The sequence below is a fragment of the Lepidochelys kempii genome, chromosome 2 (assembly GCF_965140265.1).
Source record: "Lepidochelys kempii isolate rLepKem1 chromosome 2, rLepKem1.hap2, whole genome shotgun sequence".
Classification (NCBI taxonomy): Eukaryota; Metazoa; Chordata; order Testudines; family Cheloniidae; genus Lepidochelys; species Lepidochelys kempii.
In genome coordinates, this window is record NC_133257.1 from 242,014,461 (window position 1) to 242,035,551 (window position 21,091).

The 21,091-nt window shown below is 39.0% G+C and overlaps 1 protein-coding gene and 1 long non-coding RNA gene across 15 annotated transcripts in view; one reads left to right on the forward strand and one right to left on the reverse strand.

The window, feature by feature from the left end:
* LOC140907749 (uncharacterized) overlaps positions 1-6,397 on the forward strand; it is a 38,593-nt gene extending 32,196 nt beyond the window's left edge. For all 3 annotated transcript variants that reach the window (XR_012157606.1, XR_012157608.1, XR_012157607.1), the window contains one exon: positions 287-6,397. This is a non-coding gene — a long non-coding RNA (uncharacterized lncRNA). The remainder of the gene's footprint in view (positions 1-286) is intronic.
* PARD3 (par-3 family cell polarity regulator) overlaps positions 1-21,091 on the reverse strand; it is a 650,009-nt gene that overhangs the window by 54,937 nt on the left and 573,981 nt on the right. The gene's annotated exons all lie outside the window — the stretch shown is intronic.

Genomic DNA, 21,091 nt, shown 5'->3' on the forward strand with positions numbered 1-21,091 from the left:
TCCCTGACAATCCCGCTTTCTGCTCTGCTTAGTGTACACATAGTAAAGTGAGAATCTGGCCCACAATTATTTATCTTTATGGATATTTGTCTCAAACATTTGTGCCATAATAATGAGGTTAACTGCCTAGCAGAAGACTGAAAAATATATGATTAAGTTATATTACAGACTAGTTTGAATGCAGTTTAGCTTTAGCACTCGTATGGTATTATGTTTATAACATACAACACAGATTACAGTTTATTGAAAAAGCAGTAACCCTATAAAAATTGTTGCTTCTTTCCAGATTAATGCTTCCTGCTATCATTTCTCATAGACCAAGAAGAAACTATATCAGCCACAAGGATGAAAAGTAAACGGAAATATGCTTCCATCTGGAAAGACAGAGATCTCTGAGGCATTATCACAGATTCACACTTTCAAAGGGGCCTAGAAGATTTTTTTTCCCTTTGGAGGGTGCAGTGAGCAATCATAACAACAAATTATATTTTCAGCGGGGGAACAACAGTATTCATACAATGAAATATTTCATTACATATGCAGTCCAACATTATTTACAATACATGGGTGTGAATGTTCCAGAATTTTAAAAAGGCCAATAAAAACTAGCAATTTCTCAGTAGAAAAAGGAAAAGTTAGAGTAAAACAAGAAGGTTTTAAACAATCAGCTTTATGGGATGATTGAGAATTCTAAAGTAGAATTATATTTGTAACACAAGTGTTAAGTCTGCCCTGTGCTGATTCTTTCAAAATCCTTTAAATCATTTAACAGAAAACAGGTGTTTAAGCTCTTATAGTACATCTGTCATACTCATACTTCTTTTTTTGTTCTGTTGAATTTAAACACTAATACAAATGTGACCTTAGTTAGCTCAGCAATGAAGAATACCCTTCATAAAAAAACTTTTATAGATGTATGAAAATGGACTAATAAGTCAGTGTTTCTGGCAAACACTCAGTAAATCATATATAATTCAATACTGTAACTAATCACTTTCTTTGCACCTTTATTTAATAACAGCTCTCTCCTGAAAATTAAATCTTCCAGCCTGACATGATTTAAAACAAATGTTATTATAAATAAGGAGACTCATACACAATCATTTCATCTACTTCAGGAACAGTGAATAATGAATGATGCTGTCAGATTAGGTCTTGGTTTGACTTGGGGAAGCTACAGTAGCTGCCACTTTTTTGTTATGGCTATGAACATTTTATAAAAAGTTGATCTAGCTCTATCTTTCTTTTTACGGGCAAAAAGCAATATTAAGTCTTTATACAAAATAGCATGACTCTGGCTTGACAATAAACAAGAATCAGCAACATGGGCAAGGTATTGCTAAAAAGTTACCACATGAAGGAACCATAAACTACAATAAACTCATAATTAAAGTACCCATGGACCTTGCGATTAAAAAAAAAAAAAAGATGAATTACAGGCTTGTTAGAAGAAAATCCTCCTGTTTATCCATGAACAGGAACAATTAGCATTTAGAATTGCTGACGCTGGACATGATGTAATTTGTTTATTGCTGCCACTTCTGTTACGTATTTCCAACCAAAATAATAGGCACAGAGGTGATGTGCTTCGTCTCTGGGGCAAAGCTTGCCACCTGCACAACTTTTCAGCACCCCAGGCTTGCCAATCAACACAGCAGCTTTGACAGCGATCTCAGAGGAGGCTTTGAATGTTAACCTTACCAAGAGGATAGAGACGTTGCACACACAGTCAAGTGGAAGGAGATTAACAAAAAAGTAAAATAAACACACCAGCAAGGGCTTACTCAGACCAAAAAGAGAGGTACACCTCTGCAGTTTGGGTTGCCTGGTGCCCCTTAGCACGAACATCAGGCACTGGAAAAGAATCAGAGTCCAGCAATTAAAGTCACAGAGCTTTCTGTGGTTATAAAATAGTCAACAGGCAGTGATAAGCAATGCTGGCAGTGAACAGAGGTGGTTATTCTCTTAATGAAACCCTAGATCTGAGATTTCTACCTCAGCTTCCACTTATTTGCCATAATTATAGGATGCCTATGTAATAGTCACATTTACTTCCTCCTGTTATTTGTTTCAGTAAATTCGAGCGTTTTTAAGATAATATACCCCACTCAACCGCTACTGTTTTGAACCAATTGCTCATTTTTAAGACATTGGTATATAACAGCAATGTTGCTAACTCTTGTGATTTCATCACCAGTCTCAACTTTAATTTTTTTTAAAAGTAGGTTGGTAGCCCTCATGGCTGCACAAAGAGGACTGAAAACATAAACCAAGTGGACCCAAAAGGTTTCAAAAATAACAAATAAAAAGAATGCATGATTTCTGGATGCTTGAGGTTGACATTACTGTAACAGGTTAGATTAAGACGACATCAGAGCCACATTCTGTTCTGAGCTAGGGATACACTGAAAAAAAAACCTAGGAAAAGAACTCCCATCCACACCTGCCAGTCCACCGCAGCTGGAGCAGCAAGGAGCACGGTATAGGGCTTGAGGGGAAGGCCTGAACATTTTAGTGTGTACGTGCCCTAGTCTGGCCTATCATATCTCTGTCCAGTGCAAATGACAGGAGATAACTTGGTGAGAAAGCTGTGCATGAGGCAGATAAGACATGGGCTCTGGTTAATGCTGCTTTTGCAGTGTTTACATGCAACTATATGACAGGGCGATTTTGCTGTTTTCATGAATTTGACCCTGAGGAAGTAACTTGGAAGGCAAACGTCATTGCAACAGGCACAGTCAAATATTTTTACAAATATATCAACATGGAATGCTTGAAAACTACTGAGAGTTAACAGAGTTGAGAGAATAAAACACTACTTAACAATGATTCATTCCACCTCATTTTTTAAGTTCCCATATTGTTTGAATATTTCCGTTAGCATACTTGATCTGAACCTCTATAGCTACTGATACATCATGATAAATAATTGAACACAAGCCTATGGGTCATTGCATTGGAAAATGCATTCTTGAAAGTAGAAACGGATGCCTTTCATCTCATGCAGCTCATAAAATTTAAAATAATTGAATTTAATTTTGGTAAAGTGATTTGAAGCTGCAACAGTCTCTCTTTCCTTCCTTACCGCTGACCTCTTTCTCTACTGCCCACTTATTGTTTCCAAGCCCTAGTCCAGTGGGCAATTAAACTGACCCCAAGCACTCCAACTATCTTCCTGAATAGAATGACACGATCGAGGTGATCTCTTTAAACCTTTTCATATCTGAACATCATAGCTGCCTTAATAATCTACCTCAGAACACCCTTATATTTATTATAGCAATAGCACTGAAGAGTTGGTTCTCATTTCCCTTACTAGCTTGCTTAGGGCTAGGTTAGCAATGTGCACAGGGGAAGAGTGCAGCACTAACACTGGAGTTGAGAGAGAGGGTGTGAAGCCAAGGCTAGACCCATTAATTATATGCCCACCTATACAGGAAGGGGACTAGTGGCCAGAAGCTATTGCTTTCCACCTGCATTATGAACAGAGATGCACTTGCCTTACATTCCCTTACTCTGCAGCACAGACATAGGCCAGCTCATGGTTGAGCTCTCACTAATTTTACCTTTACACAAAGTTGTCTCCTTATCCAGTAGACTAGATTTAGAATTTTTTCTAGAAATTTAGAAACTAATTTTAAGAACATAAGAATGGCCCTAATGGGCCCCAAAGGTCCATCTAGCCCAGTATCCTGTCTTCCGACAGTGGCCAGTGCCAGGTGCCCCAGAGGGAATGAACCAAACGGGTAATCATCAAGTGATCCATCCTGTGTCGCTCATTCCCAGCTTCTGGCAAACAGAGGCTAGGGATACCATTCCTGCCTATCTTGGCTAATAGCCATTGATGGACCTATCCTCCATGAACTTATCTAGTTCTTTTTTGAACCCTGTTATGGTCTTGACCTTCACAACATCCCCTGGCAAGGAGTTCCACAGGTTGACTGTGCGTTGTGTGAAGAAATACTTCCTTTTATTTGTTTTAAACCTGCTGCCTATTAATTTCATTTGGTGACCCCTAGTTCTTGTGTTATGAGCAGTAGCAAACAACATTTCCTTATCTACTTTCTCTACACCAGTCATGATTTTATAGACCTCAATTATATCTTCCCTTAGATGCCTCTTTTCCAAGCTGAAAAGTCCTAGTTTTATTAATCTCTCCTCAAAAGGAAGCCGTTCCATACCCCTAATAATTTTTGTTGCCCTTTTCTGCACCTTTTCCAATTCCAATATATTTTTTTTGAGATGGGGTGACCACATCTGCACGCAGTATTCAATATGTGGGCGTACCATGGATTTATATAGAGGCAATATGATATTTTCTGTCTTACCGTCTATCCGTTTCCTAATGATTCCCAACCTTCTGTTTGCTTTTTTGACTGCTGCTGCACATTGAGTGGATGTTTTCAGAGAACTATCCACAATGACGCCAAGATCTCTTTCTTGAGTGGTAACAGCTAGACCCCATCATTTTATATGTATAGTTGGGATTATGCTTTCCAATGTGCATTACTTTGCATTTATCAACATTAAATTTCATCTGCCATTTTGTTGCCCAGTCACCCAGTTTTGAGAGATCCTTTTGTAGCTCTTCACAGTCTGCCTGGGTCTTAACTATGTTTGGTAATTTTGTATCATTTGCAAATTTTGCCATCTCACTGTTTTTCACCCTTTTTCCAGATCATTTATGAATATGTTGAATAGGACTGGTCCCAGAACAGACCCCCGGGGGAAATCACTATTTACCTCTCTCCATTCTGAAAACTGACCATTTATACCTACCCATTGTTCCCTGTCTTTTAACCAGCTACCAATCCATGAGAGCACCTTTCCTCTTATCCCATGGCAGCTTACGTTGCGTAAGAGCCTTTGGTGAGGGACCTTGTCAAAGGCTTTCTGAATATCTAAGTACACTATATCCCCGTGGTCCACATGCTTGTTGACCCCCTCAAAGAATTCTAGTAGATTGGTGAGGCCGGATTTCCCTTTACTAAAACCATGTTGACTCTTCCTCAACAAATTATGTTCATCTAAGTATCTGACAATTCTGTTCTTTATTATATATATTACAATCAGTTGGCTCAGTACTGAGGTCAGGTTTACAGGCCTGTAATTGCCGGGGTCACCTCTGGAGCCCTTTTTAAAAATTGGCCGCACATTAGCTATCCTCCAGTCATCTGGTACAGAAGCTGATTTAAATGATAGGTTACAGACTACAATTAGTAGAAGTGAAATGTGAATGGGAACAAAAGATCTGACTGCAGAAGGGTGAGAAAAACAGTATGAAAGATCACTGAGCATAAGGCAGTTTTGGTCAGCCAAGGGATCAGAGATGGCATCTTTTGTCTATGCTGCAGGTACTAGGCCAGATTCTCTGGTCGATTAGGGCAATGCTGCACAGAGGAATTCTCAGGTGGTGTAGAGCTACTCCAACCCCACCTCCCTTCCTTTAGTAGTGGGGGAACACCCAGGATCTCCCTGTACCTCAAGGATTCCCACCTGCTGGAACAGCCCCTGGCAACCAATAGCAGCCAGCACAGTTTAGAGGAGCTGTTGGAGGTGTCACCTACCGCTGAACCAACTGAAATCAGTGGCTGCAAAGTTGGGCTGAGACCTTCCCCCACCTCCAGCTTTGTACAAGCAGTTTGTCCAACCTGGAGCACTAGCCCACTATCCGTACTTAACAAGACTTCTCAGTGACATTAGACTGAGGTGTTTTAATGTGTATTTGACCCTCGATTGTATTATATAAGCCTGCGTTAGTTAAAAACAAACTGAACAGGAATGAGATTACTTAAAGTGGGGTTACTCCCTGTTCCGAAGAGAAGGAAACCAAGAGACAGAACTTAGATGAGGCAGTAATTACAGTTCGAGCACCTTCTCAAAGGCATGGGTCCATGGTGTGTTGGGGAGCCATTCCCAAAAATACAGTACTCCCAATGGCTTTGGTCAACTGGAACAAAGGGAAAGCCTAAATACCAGGAGTTCAGGCTTGTTTACTGTGAAGTTTTAGGGGCCTTTGTGCTGCTGCTCCACTCGGTATAGACAATGAAACACCTCACTTCACCAGCCACTGCCTCAGCTCCAAGTGAGCTATACATCAGATAAGCACTGGAAATACTGGAATGGAAAACAGATAAAGACAATTGTTTTCAAGTCCTTATTTTCCAAAGTAGGAACCTTACCACATAAGCCTTTTATAGCAGCCACTAAATTGGAAGATCTGAAGGTTCATATGAAACATGTCAAAAAGGCAAGGGAAAAAAACAGCAAGAGAGACTGCTGGGATTAAAAAGATCCTGGTAAAATAAGGTCTGTGCAGCAAATAGAAAGCTTGCTGCTAGAAGTACTGCAGTTGCTATTCTCAGTGTTAAGCAAGGTAAGGAGGGAATTCTTATGACAGCTTGAAAAAAGGAGAAATTAAAATAGGGAAGAATAATTTTTTTTTCTGAAGAGTCCTGCCACCCATCAAAAGAGTGCTGAATGTAATTTCAAAACCTGAGTTCATTGCTGAAACGGTCTCTGAATCCATTCTGTTTCCAGAATAACCTCTGGGATAATGCATGAAAATGAATTAAAAAATCTTTGTTGATCTCTGATCTTAGAAAAGATCAGAAAAGAAAGACCCATTAGAATCATAGAATATCAGGGTTGGAAGGGACCTCAGGAGGTCATCTAGTCCAACCCCCTGCTCAAAGCAGGACCAATCCCCAATTAAATCATCCCAGCCAGGGCTTTGTCAAGCCTGACCTTAAAAACTTCTAAGGAAGGAGATTCTACCACCTCCCTAGGTAACGCATTCCAGTGTTTCACCACCCTCCTAGTGAAAAAGTTTTTCCTAATATCCAACCTAAACCTCCCCCACTGCAACTTGAGACCATTACTCCTTGTCCTGTCCTCTTCTACCACTGAGAATAGTCTAGAACCATCCTTTCTGGAACCACCTCTCAGGTAGTTGAAAGCAGCTATCAAATCCCCCCTCATTCTTCTCTTCTGCGGGCTAAACAATCCCAGCTCCCTCAGCCTCTCCTCATAAGTCATGTGTTCCAGACCCCTAATCATTTTTGTTGCCCTTTGCTGGACTCTCTCCAATTTATCCACATCCTTCTTGTAGTGTGGGGCCCAAAACTGGACACAGTACTCCAGATGAGGCCTCATCAATGTCGAATAGAGGGGGCGATCACGTCCCTCGATCTGCTTGCTATGCCCCTACTTATACATCCCAAAATGCCATTGGCCTTCTTGGCAACAAGGGCACACTGCTGACTCATATCCAGCTTCTCGTCCACTGTCACCCCTAGGTCCTTTTCTGCAGAACTGCTGCCTAGCCATTCGGTCCCTAGTCTGTAGCTATGCATTGGGTTCTTCCGTCCTAAGTGCAGGACCCTGCACTTATCCTTATTGAACCTCATCAGATTTCTTTTGGCCCAATCCTCCAATTTGTCTAGGTCCCTCTGTATCCTATCCCTGCCCTCCAGCGTATCTACCACTCCTCCCAGTTTAGTATCATCCGCAAATTTGCTGAGAGTGCGATCCACACCATCCTCCAGATCATTTATGAAGATATTGAACAAAACCGGCCCCGGGACCGACCCCTGGGGCACTCCACTTGACACCGGCTGCCAACTAGACATGGAGCCATTGATCACTACCCTTTGAGCCCGACAATCTAGCCAACTTTCTACCCACCTTATAGTGCATTCATCCAGCCCCATACTTCTTTAACTTGCTGACAAGAATACTGTGGGAGACCGTGTCAAAAGCTTTGCTAAAGTCAAGAAACAATACATCCACTGCTTTCCCTTCATCCACAGAACCAGTAATCTCATCATAGAAGGCGATTAAATTAGTCAGGCATGACCTTCCCTTGGTGAATCCATGCTGACTGTTCCCGATCACTTTCCTCTCATTTAAATGCTTCAGGATTGATTCTTTGAGGACCTGCTCCATGATTTTTCCGGGGACTGAGGTGAGGCTGATTGGCCTGTAGTTCCCAGGATCCTCCTTCTTCCCTTTTTTAAAGATTGGCACTACATTAGCCTTTTTCCAGTCATCCGGGACTTCCCCGGTTCGCCACGAGTTTTCAAAGATAATGGCCAATGACTCTGCAATCACAGCCGCCAATTCCTTCAGCACTCTCGGATGCAACTCGTCCGGCCCCATGGACTTGTGCACGTCCAGCTTTTCTAAATAGTCCCTAACCACCTCTTTCTCCACAGAGGGTTGGTCATCTATTCCCCATGTTGTGATGCCCAGCGCAACAGTCTGGGAGCTGACCTTGTTCGTGAAGACAGAGGCAAAAAAAGCATTGAGTACATTAGCTTTTTCCACATCCTCTGTCACTAGGTTGCCTCCCTCATTCAGTAAGGGGCCCACACTTTCCTTGGCTTTCTTCTTGTTGCCAACATACCTGAAGAAACCCTTCTTGTTACTCTTGACATCTCTTGCTAGCTGCAGCTCCAGGTGCGATTTGGCCCTCCTGATTTCATTCCTACATGCCTGAGCAATATTTTTATACTCTTCCCTGGTCATATGTCCAACCTTCCACTTCTTGTAAGCTTCTTTTTTATGTTTAAGATCCGCTAGGATTTCACCATTAAGCCAAGCTGGTCGCCTGCCATATTTACTATTCTTTTAACACATCAGGATGCTTTGTCCCTGTAACCTCAACAGGGATTCCTTGAAATACAGCCAGCTCTCCTGGACTCCTTTCGCCTTCATGTTAGTCCCCCAGGGGATCCTACCCATCAGTTCCCTGAGGGAGTCGATATCTGCTTTCCTGAAGTCCAGGGTCCGTATCCTGCTGCTTACCTTTCTTCCCTGTGTCAGGATCCTGAACTCAACCAACTCATGGTCACTGCCTCCCAGATTCCCATCCACTTTTGCTTCCCCTACTAATTCTTCCTGGTTTGAGTATCCTGGTAGAGTATCCAGTTCATCACTCTTTCAGTGAAGGATTGTTCCCTGCAGAACATTATCTAGTGTTTTGTTTTAGTTGAGTTTTATCATGACCAGTTATTATCAGCAGCATTTTTCGTAGCATTACTGTAATGCTTAGGGTCTCTTGTCATAGACCATGACCCCATCGTGGTAGGTGCTGTACAAACACAGCTTGTAAGTCCCTTGGGGCAGGTTCTAAGTATAAAACAAGAGACAATAGATAGATACAGGCAGATGTGGGAGTACAAGGAAACAATGAGACAATATCGTTCAGCATGATAGGCAGTGGATCTCACCACACCAGCAGCCCAACTGTTTTAAAGTTTTTTGTAGGCATCACATCATGGAAGAAAGCACAGAGTTTTTTCAGAAGAGGCTGGCATCATGGGCTAATTGGAGATAAGCATCGATAGCTTGATAGTGAATGAGAGATTTGAGTATGGAGGGGATTGACTAGGCTTTGAAAGTGAATATAAGAAGCCTCGATGTGATAGAGAAGGGGGAGCTAGTGGAGGGCAGCAAAGTGGTAGGTGACATGGTCAAAGCGATGGGCTGGGCAAATGAGCTGAGCAGCAGCATTCCGAATGGATAAGAGTGGGGCAAGACTGCATTTGTCGAGACCAGAGAGATGCATGTTGCAGTAAACAAATCACAAGATGATATGCTTGGATGAGAATTTTTGCTGTGTGGATAGATAGGAAAGGCTTTATCTTAGAGAGGTTCTGCAGAAAGAATCTACAATCTAGCCTGCGTGTGATGACCTAGAGAGAGAAGTTGACGATGATGCCCGGGTTACAGGTCTGAATGACAGGCAGGATGGTGGTGAAATCCACAGTGATGGAGGAGCTTTCAGCTTTCCCCATGAAAGGTTATTCCACAGCCTAATATTTGATGTCTAACATACAGCTAATATTTTATTTTTTAAATTTCAGCCAGTTACTCCTAGTTATTCCCTATTCATCCCACTAAATAATTCCTCACCACACTTACACCCTTCAAATATCTGTACATTGTTAAATCCTCACTTAGTCATCAGTTAGCCAGACTATACATGCTCTTTTCATCTTTCCTAAATCAGCCCTTATCTTTTTTTTTTTTTGCTTTTCTCAGAACTCCTTCCAGTTTGTCAGTTGTTTTCAAATAACCCTATATCCACATCTGAGAGCAATATGCAATTTGCCATTGCATCACTGACAGAGTCATTGTTATCTTTCTGCTCTGCGAAATGATGTATTTCTATATGTAAGCTCACTTGCATTAGCATTTTTGTCAGCTTATTGCATTGCAAACTCATGTCTGATTTGCTGTCCTCAATCACCCCATCATTTTATGGACCATGTTAAATAAGATGGGATGCCAATCACTACCATACTTCAGCAAATACCTCCCCCAACTCATACTCATGATTCTGTACTCTCTAGATGGCTAACAATTTTTCTTCTTCTTCTTCATCTCACCCTTTTTTTCCTTTTCTTTTCTAGGGATCAAAGTTAGATTAATGGGAGAGTAACTGCCAGGATCAATCTTCCTTCCTTTCAAAACAATAAAATGGATACCTTTAATTTTTCCTTCAGCATTCTGGTTATACTTCTAGTCACCAATGAATAGTACATTCTTTGAAATGGAAGCTAATTGGATTACCAACTATACAGTAGCTACTGCCTCTCAATAATAACAGGCTGAACAAAAAGCTGAATTTGAACATCAAATTTTGGATGGGAAGGAGGGTTGAAATCTGAATCTGAATTATGTGATCAGGCCCATTTCTACTGCGAAAGCTGACAGACCCAAATAGGATCACAACCCTCTGAAATGGCAAACTGACCTTTAAAATAGTTCCAAAGATCAAGACCTTCCCACAACCAAGGCTGTATATTCTAACCATTAGCCATTTTAGGAGATGTATCCTTAGCAAAACTCACATGGTATTTTTTAATCCACATGACATTCCTCAATATATGCATGTTCTATTACACATATTTCTGCCCCTCTGTCTCCATGCCCCTTCCCAATTTATCCAATGGCCTTGAGGGACATCAAAACCTTCAGATGAAATCCCATTTATTGTCTCCGAAAGGAAAAGACATTTAGCCCTTCCAAAGCCCGTTGGCCTTCTCTCCCTTTGAACAGGCTGCATTCCATGTCCCCAATCCCAGGGTACAGTGACAGAGATGCCAGCTGGCTTTCAAAAAGCCAGCTTTAAAGAGTCTATGCTGAGCAAAGCTGACTGGTATCCTTATCCAGTACAACCTTGGGGGACATAAGAAAACTTTGGTTAACCAAGAATTTTGGTTAAGTAGAGCTCTGTAAAATAGGGGTGTGCTGTGTATTGCATTTCTTGATCAAACAGATGTTGTCTAAGCTGTTTGGATCCTGACATTTCAGCTGACCATTGTTTATTATTCATATCATGCTAGTCACAGTTATGAAGCTGGTTTATGGTACATCTAGTAAATAACTAGGAAATCTTCTCTGAATTGGAAAGCAAAAACAAGTCACAGAGCAGCCACAACCTTTCTGTCCTTCCACTCCCAAAATAAAATTTAGAGAAGCCATCCATAACTGACTATTTACAGCATAGGAGTTAATAAGAGTGATCATGTGTCCTAGAAATGGGGATCTTGAAACAGCTCCCCACAATTCTGTACAGTCAGACACATGAAAATCAAAGGGCAGTGTACATGCTATTGCACAGAGATCTGAGATCTGCCAGGATGTTCCAGTTTATACATCTGTTCAGAAGGGCAGAATCTGTCTCATAATGCACATGTGTTAAGTAAAAGTTGCTTCTATTGCCTTATAGGCACTAGAAAAAGCCAATATTCATCACAACAAGCCAATTTTGCTGTAAATCAAACCAAAACGTATAAAATTCCCCTCAAATACTGAAGATACAAAATATGAAAATATTCCTGAGAATATATGCTATGATCCAAGATTAATACGCATCCATACACCTAAAGTTGTCACATAAAGCTTCACTTTTTTCTCATAACCAAACTACACTTTCTATATAAATTATACTGATCATCAACTCAGACAGATTTGTACTAAGTACAGATCAGATTTGTACTAAGTACAGATTTATCTTGTAGCTAGTTATCCAATACAAACATGACAGCTCATAAATTAAGACAGTTTTATGTGACTTCAAACCTGAAAACTGATGTCCACGACAAGTATTAATAAAGGCATTAAAATTATGTTTGCCCTGAATAACCTAAAAACATAAACTTTATCATTTCTTTATAAGATCTGGTTTTAATACATAGCTTCTTCATATGACTGTAAGCATAAAACAATTTTCAGCTCTTCCACAATTGTCATCTCTTCATGGAGCCAAACAAACCAAATCTCCTCCCTTGCAGAAGTGTCATTGATATATAAAAGTACGTTTCCAAATTCTTCTTAATAAAATACATTAGTCTAGCTCCTTCACCTTCATATTTCAATTTTAATATCAAGAGGTAACAAACTATGATCTCTTCTTATGTAACAGTGTGTTTGAAGTTACAAGTCTGCCACTACTTTCATAAATTACAAGAAAGCAATTGCTGGAGGAAATATTAAATTTGATCTAGTCCCTATATCATTTTGGTCCCTAATCTAAATCAGGCTTCACCACCACCCAGGAATGGAATTTTACTGCAACAGCAACAAAATTTCTGTTAAAAGAAAAAAAGATTAATATTGGGTGGCCAAATTGTAAAAAACAGACACACCTGCTCAGCCTTTAGCTTTGCTGATGATATCAACTCTAAATAATGTCAACAAAATACACAAGATAAGAATTTTGTGACCCTGTTAACTCTTCAGGGCTATCTTTTCTGAAGCACACAATAGATAGAAAGCCAGATGTTTTTCATCTGGAAAGCTGCAATGCTACTGCATTGTGAAGCCAGAAGGCAACAGACTGGAAGGAAGACAATAATTTGATAGGCAAAATCCCAGAAGTTAACCTTTTTGATCTTTCACACATACCAAACAGATTTTCTTGTGCTTCGAAAGCTCTTCCACACTGTCAGAGGTACCTGCTTTCAGACTGCATGGAAGTTCCCTTGGAACTCCATAATCTCCTTTGTTCTAAAGTTAGAACACTTAAAAGAAGCAATGTTGTCTTTTAAAAATGGGACCTTCCTGCACAGATCATTTCAGTTGGAAGCAACATGAAACAAACCTATAGAAGAGCTAACCTTTTGTCTTTTGCACTATGAAGTTTTATCTTGAGATGGGGATAATTGTTTCTAAAAAAGACACAGTCACACCAGCAAAGTAGTAAGTAATGACTAGTTATACCAGTGTTTCTCAAACTGAGGCTCGCGAGCAGCAATTGGCTCTTTAATGTGTCTCCTGCAACTCTCAGCAGCACACGATATTAGAACACTGTGTGATTTAATTATTAACCAATCTAAGTTATTAACCAGTTGGGATTCTTTACTATGTTATTAACCAATTGCAACTGATAAAATAATAATACTTTTGGTCAGTCATTTGGCCATGAGAATAACATAATATAATAATAATATGAAATGAATAAAATGAAACAATGAATTCACACTACTATGGTTCTTTTGGGTAATGTTGATCGATAATTTGGCTCCTGAACTACTGAGGTTTGAGTTATACAAACACTATATTCTTTCTCTCTCTCACACACACACACTCCTTCCATACCCCACTCATTACACACAAATACTACTCGGGGCCAAATACACATATGCTGTGAGTGCTGCTGCATTGATATTGCACCTGCTTATAACAGGTCTAAATTTTAACCCCATGTGCTTAAATGCTGCCAGATCATGTCAAGGTCATAGGCCTCAGTGAACAAATACATAGCTGAAACCAGTCTGGCTCACCTGTGTGTTAGTATTGTTAAACGAGGTATTAGATTTACCAAAATATATTTAGACTTTGTGAAATGCTTGTAAGTTGCTGCATGCATAAATCTCTTATAATATCTGTATCTCATGTTATAAGGTAATATTTTAAGTGTTTGTTCTGTAACTGTAAACCAAGAGTCGAGAGAAACATTACTATGTGTGATTTACTAGTTTACCACAGAACGTGTTTTCTCCTGCCCAACAAAAGAAGGCCCATAAACACCAGACAAAACACTATGGAACATCACTGGACAAAAGACTTTGCTGAATGCTCCCCTCCCCACCACCCATGAAGAGGAGAATGTGCACATGAACTTATCCCATCTGCTTGAACTCTGGGAGAAAGAAAATAAAAATCCACGACGAGAAGAAACCGGGTCTCTATGCTGCTTGGACTCGGAGGGCGGGGGCAAGGATTACTAAGCATAAGCAAAAGGTCCCCAGTGTTTGGCCTGAGATACACCGACATATAGTGCTTGCTTATTATGGAAGCTTCTATTATCTTTTGGAACCTAAGACTGTAACTCATTTGTGTGCATATGTTTACCTGCTTTAACCATGTAAATATCTCTCTTATTTCTTTCTCTTAGTTAATATATCTTTAGATAGCTTATTATAGGACTGGCTACAAGCATTGTCTTTGATGTAAGATCTAGGGTATGACTGACCTGGGGTAAGTGACTGGTTCTTTGGGACTGGGAGTAACCAGAATACTGTCAGTGTAAGGGACCACTGATGACAGAGGCAAGTTGACCTGGATTGCAAGATAGATCAGAGTACCCAAGGGGACTGTCTGTGACTCCATGTTAAGGCTGTTATAGTGTCTGAGGAGTCACACTTGATACTTGGTTGGTGAAATCTAAGTATAGAACTCAAAACCAATTTAGGGTTTGAGCCCTGCTTCTTAACAGTCTGCCATGAGATTGGTACTCACACTCTGGAGCCACTTCAGACAGCTCAACTCAGCAATTATTTTATTCTATAAAACGAAGTTGCTACATTTTTTTGCAAACTCCACTCACATCATTGGAGGGAATAACATAACCTGTGATAGTCACTTAACCGTATAGTGCGTGAAATTCTGGTCCGACTGAACTCATCAGCAAAATTCCATTGATTTCAATGTGGCCAGAATTTAACAAAATAATTTTAGTTACATATATATCATCAGGAAAGCAGTAGATTAAGAGAAGGGCAAAATTCTATGCAGTGAAAATCACAGATCTGGATAAGAAAGTAAACATATCTAAAGACTAATCCACACTTCCAAAGAGCTCCTGCAGAAATCTTGATCCCAACTGAAGTCACTGATAAAACTCAAAATGATTTCAGTGGGACCAGGCTCAATATTCAGATGCTTGCTTAATTCTATCTTATCCCAAAAATATTAAGCATGATCATTGGTCAGAGATAACATCTGCATTTGGCAGGAAAACATATGCAGCCATAACACACCCTTCCAGGAAATCCTCTCTCATGTCTTTCAAGTCTCTTCTTCCAGTCAGCTGTAGGAACTAAGATTATACATATATTTGTTCCTTACAACAAAAGCTCTCCTAGTCTAAGTCAGATCCTGCAAGTATGATGTAAAATGGCATAACCGCTGACGTTATTTTCTTAAAGGAACACTGTCAGGACAATTGTTTCCTAAAATTTAGAGTGTGAGTGTGTGTGTGTAACAAAAAAAAATATAAACTTGCAAGTTCTGCAACTCACCCACTGCAGAACTGTGGTAATGCATAAGAACCTAAACCTGAAACAGAGTAGAAACTGAGTGGATACAAAACTGGAAACTTATAGTTTGCATTCATTGATCAAGTTGAGAGAAATGCAAAAAAATAGAGCAGCATTAGAAATGAAAACTAAACTAGATATTTAAAATGTATCCACTTTAATAATGTATTGTGTTATTACTGATGAAGGTCAGATTCTGATACCCTTACTCTCATTGAATAGTATCTTACTCCATGAATTCAATGGGACTGTTTGTAAACTAAGTGTTATTCAAGTGCCAGTGCATTGGATTCTGGATGATAAAGCAGGGAAATGATCTTTAAATGTCATTGTTGGAGGTACCTTTGTATAGCTGACAGTAGTGTATGTGACGCTAAAGTTAAAATAATAACACAGACAAACAGTTGCATCAGTACCCCTTTCACTCAAATAATTGTGTATGGTGGTAGATGGTTCCATAACCTTGTACCTTAATGCCAGTGGAAATCCCATGAAAATGAGGTATTACTAATATGTTCATGGAAACTGCCAAAGTATTGCTTAAAAGATACAAAATACAAACAACTTTAACACACATTGCAAGTGATTTCACCTCTGTACTATAATGCTTCCCACCTAAGTCTCAGTTCTGGCACGAGAGTGTCCCTTCACATTAACTGCAATTGTCCACTGCTGCACTTGCGATACATGAGCAAATGGTTAGGAAAAAATTACAAGTCTATGGGCATATTCATCAAAAAACTAGGTGTCTTTATGTTTGGAAGAAGTGCTATTTTTTCTCCTTTTTTATAATATTAATTAGTTTCCAAAGTCAGTGCTTAAGATAGCTTTCTTAGGGTCTTAAACCAAACATCTTTAAAACAAAACTAATCAATAGAAAAAGCATTAATTTTACTTCTCTAATATAGCAATGAAAAACTTCCTGTCGTCAGTAAGGAGTAAAGGGTTTTATTCACTATGGGACACAATAAGTTACCATGGCAAAAAATGCCTAGAAAAAGAACACAGCTCTTCAGATAATTAAAGTGCTTTAGCCCACTAGCCAATTGATTTTCTCCTTGTAAAGGTAGCTCAATTGAAATGTTCAGAATAAATCATGTGTTAAAATTATCTTCTAAAGTAAGAGCTGAGTGCATATTGATTAATAATTATTTGCACTAACAGACTCAACTAAGACAATACCATCAATTATCTCAAAAATCTGTGAGCTCAATCACAATGGAATCAACAGAGTTAAAAGATGCTCTATATTTCTCCCAATGTTTTAGAAGTGCCCGTCAAAGTGGCAGCACATAGGAACTCCAATGGCACCTGGGCTTCCTGTTTCTGAAGTGACAGGAGATCTATTTTACATACCAATTACCACCTAGATATTTTAACGATGCAATATGACTCCCCTACCTTGAATTACATGGATGCTTTCCATGGAAAGCAAATGTTTTCCATATATACTATGATGTGTGATAGTATACCTGCGCCAAGAAAATTCACTTTGTACTTCATGCTCATGCTAACGCAGCAAGGGAGTGCAGACTGAGCGTAAACTAATGACCAAAATAGATGATATACGTGGAGATAGTCATTCAAAGAATGGGTATATTCAGAGTAAATTAGCTATGTCTTGGAAACTAATGAGTCCTATTAATTGGATTTATCCTAGAAACATAATAAAATCCTAGCAAATCTTTTAAAAAATGTACATTCATTTGCCTGGTTAATACTGGTATGGAGATCATTAATCCCTTGTGACATCAAAGTCACAAGTCTAGCACGAGAATGTATTGAAAATCAAAGGGGATTTTTCTTTCTAATAATATATTGTACAATTAGAACTGTGGGAAACTTGCTAGTTTTGGCTCACACAGGTTTTAACCAACCAGATTATTTCAGTAGCCATTGTTTTCATGGTTTCATACCCCTTGAGCTTCACGTTTACTCAACCCAAAATATTGCAAATTGGCAAGCGTCGTTCCATTCTACACATTACATGCGAGCATGCTCACTTCTGACTGACACTAGTAGTGAGTGAAGGCATTTTTTGGAGAAAAGAAAGTCATAACTTTTAAAACTTAAAAGTGAACTGCAAAGAGAAAACGAAGAATGTATCCCTAATTTTGTAAGTGTTTTATAAGTGTGTCTGTATTTTTCTTTACTTTTTTTTTTTCCACATTAGAAATAATAGGTACTTATTTTCCTTCCTTTGCTGTAGGATCCCAGCAGTCTCTCTGGAGGATCTGAACAGTGATGTTCCAGAAGGATGAAGACTGAGCTGCAGTTCTCCCTTCCCACAACAGAAGAATAACATGTCAAATCAAAGACTGTTAAGATGTATTTTCAGGCTGATTTGAAAACTTGGTCCAACAAAACGCTTATAACAACCCTTATGAATGTATTTCTTCACCTATGCACCTAAATACATGTCAGAAATTATTACATTAAGCTAACATACCAGGGAGCTACTCTCTCCCTTGCCCCTGTCCTGCTGACACAAGAAGAGAAACACTATCTATAACAGAAGTATAAGTAGGTATTCTATACCAGTGTTTCCCAACATCTGGTCCGTGGACCGGCGCTTTGTCCCTCAGATCTCACTGACACAGTTTAGAAGGCAGAAAGCAAGTCTCAGGTATTAAAAAGATTGAAAAACAATGTTCGATATAATAACCACCAACTGATATCTGGGACTGCGGTTCAAGTAAACACTGTAGACAAACACAAACTGTAAAAATATGCCTTCTATTCAATTACCTAGTCCTTGTCAATAAAGTAGACTTGCCTACCTGTGGGGTAGTCATTGAGGAGATTATAACCCACCTGCCACCATCTCTGTAGTATGGCTCTTTAAAAATGTTGCCTCTCTGAGGAACACATTGTGTATACCTACAGGAGAAAGTGCCTTTGCTGTTGCTGACCGTTTTCATTGTTTAATAAAGGTAAATTTTGTGGTTTGCGTTATTATGAAGAGAATACGTTTTTTTAAAATATTCAGACTGAAGTGTACAGGACTTGCCAGTAGTCATGATTTTCTGGGTCTGTCAATGGATTTTTAAATTTGTCCTGGGATGGAACAGTCCAGGGTCCCTCCCTGCTACATATAATGCTCTGCCTCAGACAGACAGAAACAGACAGGAAGCACTCATAAGAGGCAGGAGGAATCAGATTTAATACATTTACATTTTGAGGAGGCCTTTGAAGACCAGAATTACAGTTTAGACTAAGCACAGCCTCTCCTTGGGTGGAATTCACCAAGGGGTAGCGGGGCCCATGCCTGACTCTCCACACCATCAATCACAATTGGAGCTGTGTGGTTGGGAGGGATTTCTGTGCCCCACACCTACTCTAATATGTGGAGATAAGGCAAGAGGTGTAACTTGCTATTCTAGCCATGAAAAGACAAACAAAAGTAGACAGTGGTGATGGATTTAGGAGGGACTATGGGATCTGGACATCTGTGGGCCCACAGGCTAATATCCTCCAGAAGGAGTACCGGAGGGCGGTTGTCACTGTTTCAGCCAACAGGAATAGTGGCCACGAGTGCTGCTCAGTGAGAATGCTCTGTCTCTAGCTTTCACACTGGATGTTGTTAGTACTTCAGCTGACTTCAACTGCCTAGTTGGGACACAAACACACAGTTTGCTACGGAAGCCAGGAGCTAAGCCACACAGGAATTTATAGAGTAAAACTAACAATATGAACTGAATTCGGAAATGAGCTGGATGTCAGTACAGATTATGGAGCACATGTGTAATAAAAAAGTAAACCTCATTCTGCACTAGCTGAAGGTTCAGTATGTATATGTACATTCAGTATTTGTCCACAATTGCAGTGCTAGTTTTTTAGTTACTAGGTAGATTCTCTTTTAAATTTTAACTGGGATGAGGTCAGACCTAAAGGGTCTTCAGTGAATAATGGAAACACCACTTAAGAAATAAACCCTCTATGAAATATACAAAAACACTTTATGAATTGAGTCAGTAATTCTTTCAACAGAAGTACCTAATCTGAATTCACACATTTCTTTACATTACCTTAATTAGATGCACACTGCCCTCTGAGCATCTTAATTCTACACATTTTTATACTTCTAAGCACGTTGGTAGTGAGGCCTGCTTATTTACATTCATTTGTGTATAATTTTGAACGAAATGTTGAAAAAACAAAGTAAAAAATCCATCTCTTTTTTCCTAAATAAAACTATAATCTCTGTGAGAAACATCATCTTTCTTTGATTACCTACTATACTTACAGGATCACTTTTAATATTTGCATAAATACAGAACAGCACTTATTGAAAACTACATATATTTTTCTCCATTCAGTAATTTCTTTAATAAAAATATGCTCTTCACATACACAGATGCAAAACACAACTTGCTAACCCTTTTCTACACAGAAACATATGCCACATCAAGTTGGAAGATGTCTGCTGTAGAAAAATTAAGTCCATCATCCTGCAACTCATTGGCCCTGCTTAATTTCTTACATTCATTAGCCCCAATCCTGCAAAAAAATTGAGTATGTGCATGTTTACAGGCTCAGTGTCAATGAATACGAAAAGAGTTCCCATTACTAATGAGTAATTGAATTCATGTCAATGGGATTACTCAGAGGTGCAAATTAAATATGTACCTCAATGTTTTCAGAATCATGGCCACTGTTTCCTTTACAGACTTTTATAGGATTATTCCATACATGAAAATAAGTATACTCAAATAAATTGTATCAAATATCTTTAGCGTCTAGATCCCTCTCTTTAGTTAAGAATTTTATCCTCTTGACAGAATGTCTTATGATTAGAACTGACCAAATAACAGATATTTTAATTTGGAGGCTGAACCGGGTAGTGAGGGTGGTTGTGAAAGCTCATTTTAAATGAAATTGATGTTTTCCCCTTGATGAAATGGAAAAAAAAATACATAAAAATTTATTTCAGATCTAAAAACACATGAAATGAAAAAAATAAAAAGTAACAAGTTTGTTCATTTGTTTAGTTTTTGGATGTTCTTCAACTTTTTAAATAAATATAGTTAAATTTTAAATTAAACATTGTTTCAAAATGAAAATTCAAAATGTTTCATTATGAAATGGTCAAAATGAACTATCTTGACTTTTTCAGGGAAAAAAAATCCATTTTTTTTCATCCAAAAGTATGTGTCAAATTTCACCTGAATTGTGAATAGTTATGGTGCCTTGAAAAATATTTGTCCAGTTCTAATTATGATCTCAAGCACACTAATATTTAGGTCTATATATCTCACCACTAGCTTTACCTTTAATTAGCTGTTTTCATAATGTGCCCAACCACCAGTCCTCCAAATTGAGACTGCTTTCACTTTCTGCTTTTTAAGAGCCCATGTGTTTTTTATTTAATCCTCCACATTTACTTCTTTGCACCACCTCAAAATTCCCTCCAAAATTACTTGCCCTAGATTATCCTTTTAGATTATTTTGTTTCATTTCATTGTAATAAAGTTGTAGATTGTTTTCAATTTACAGTAGAACCTCAAAGTTCCGACCACCAGAGTTACGAATTGACC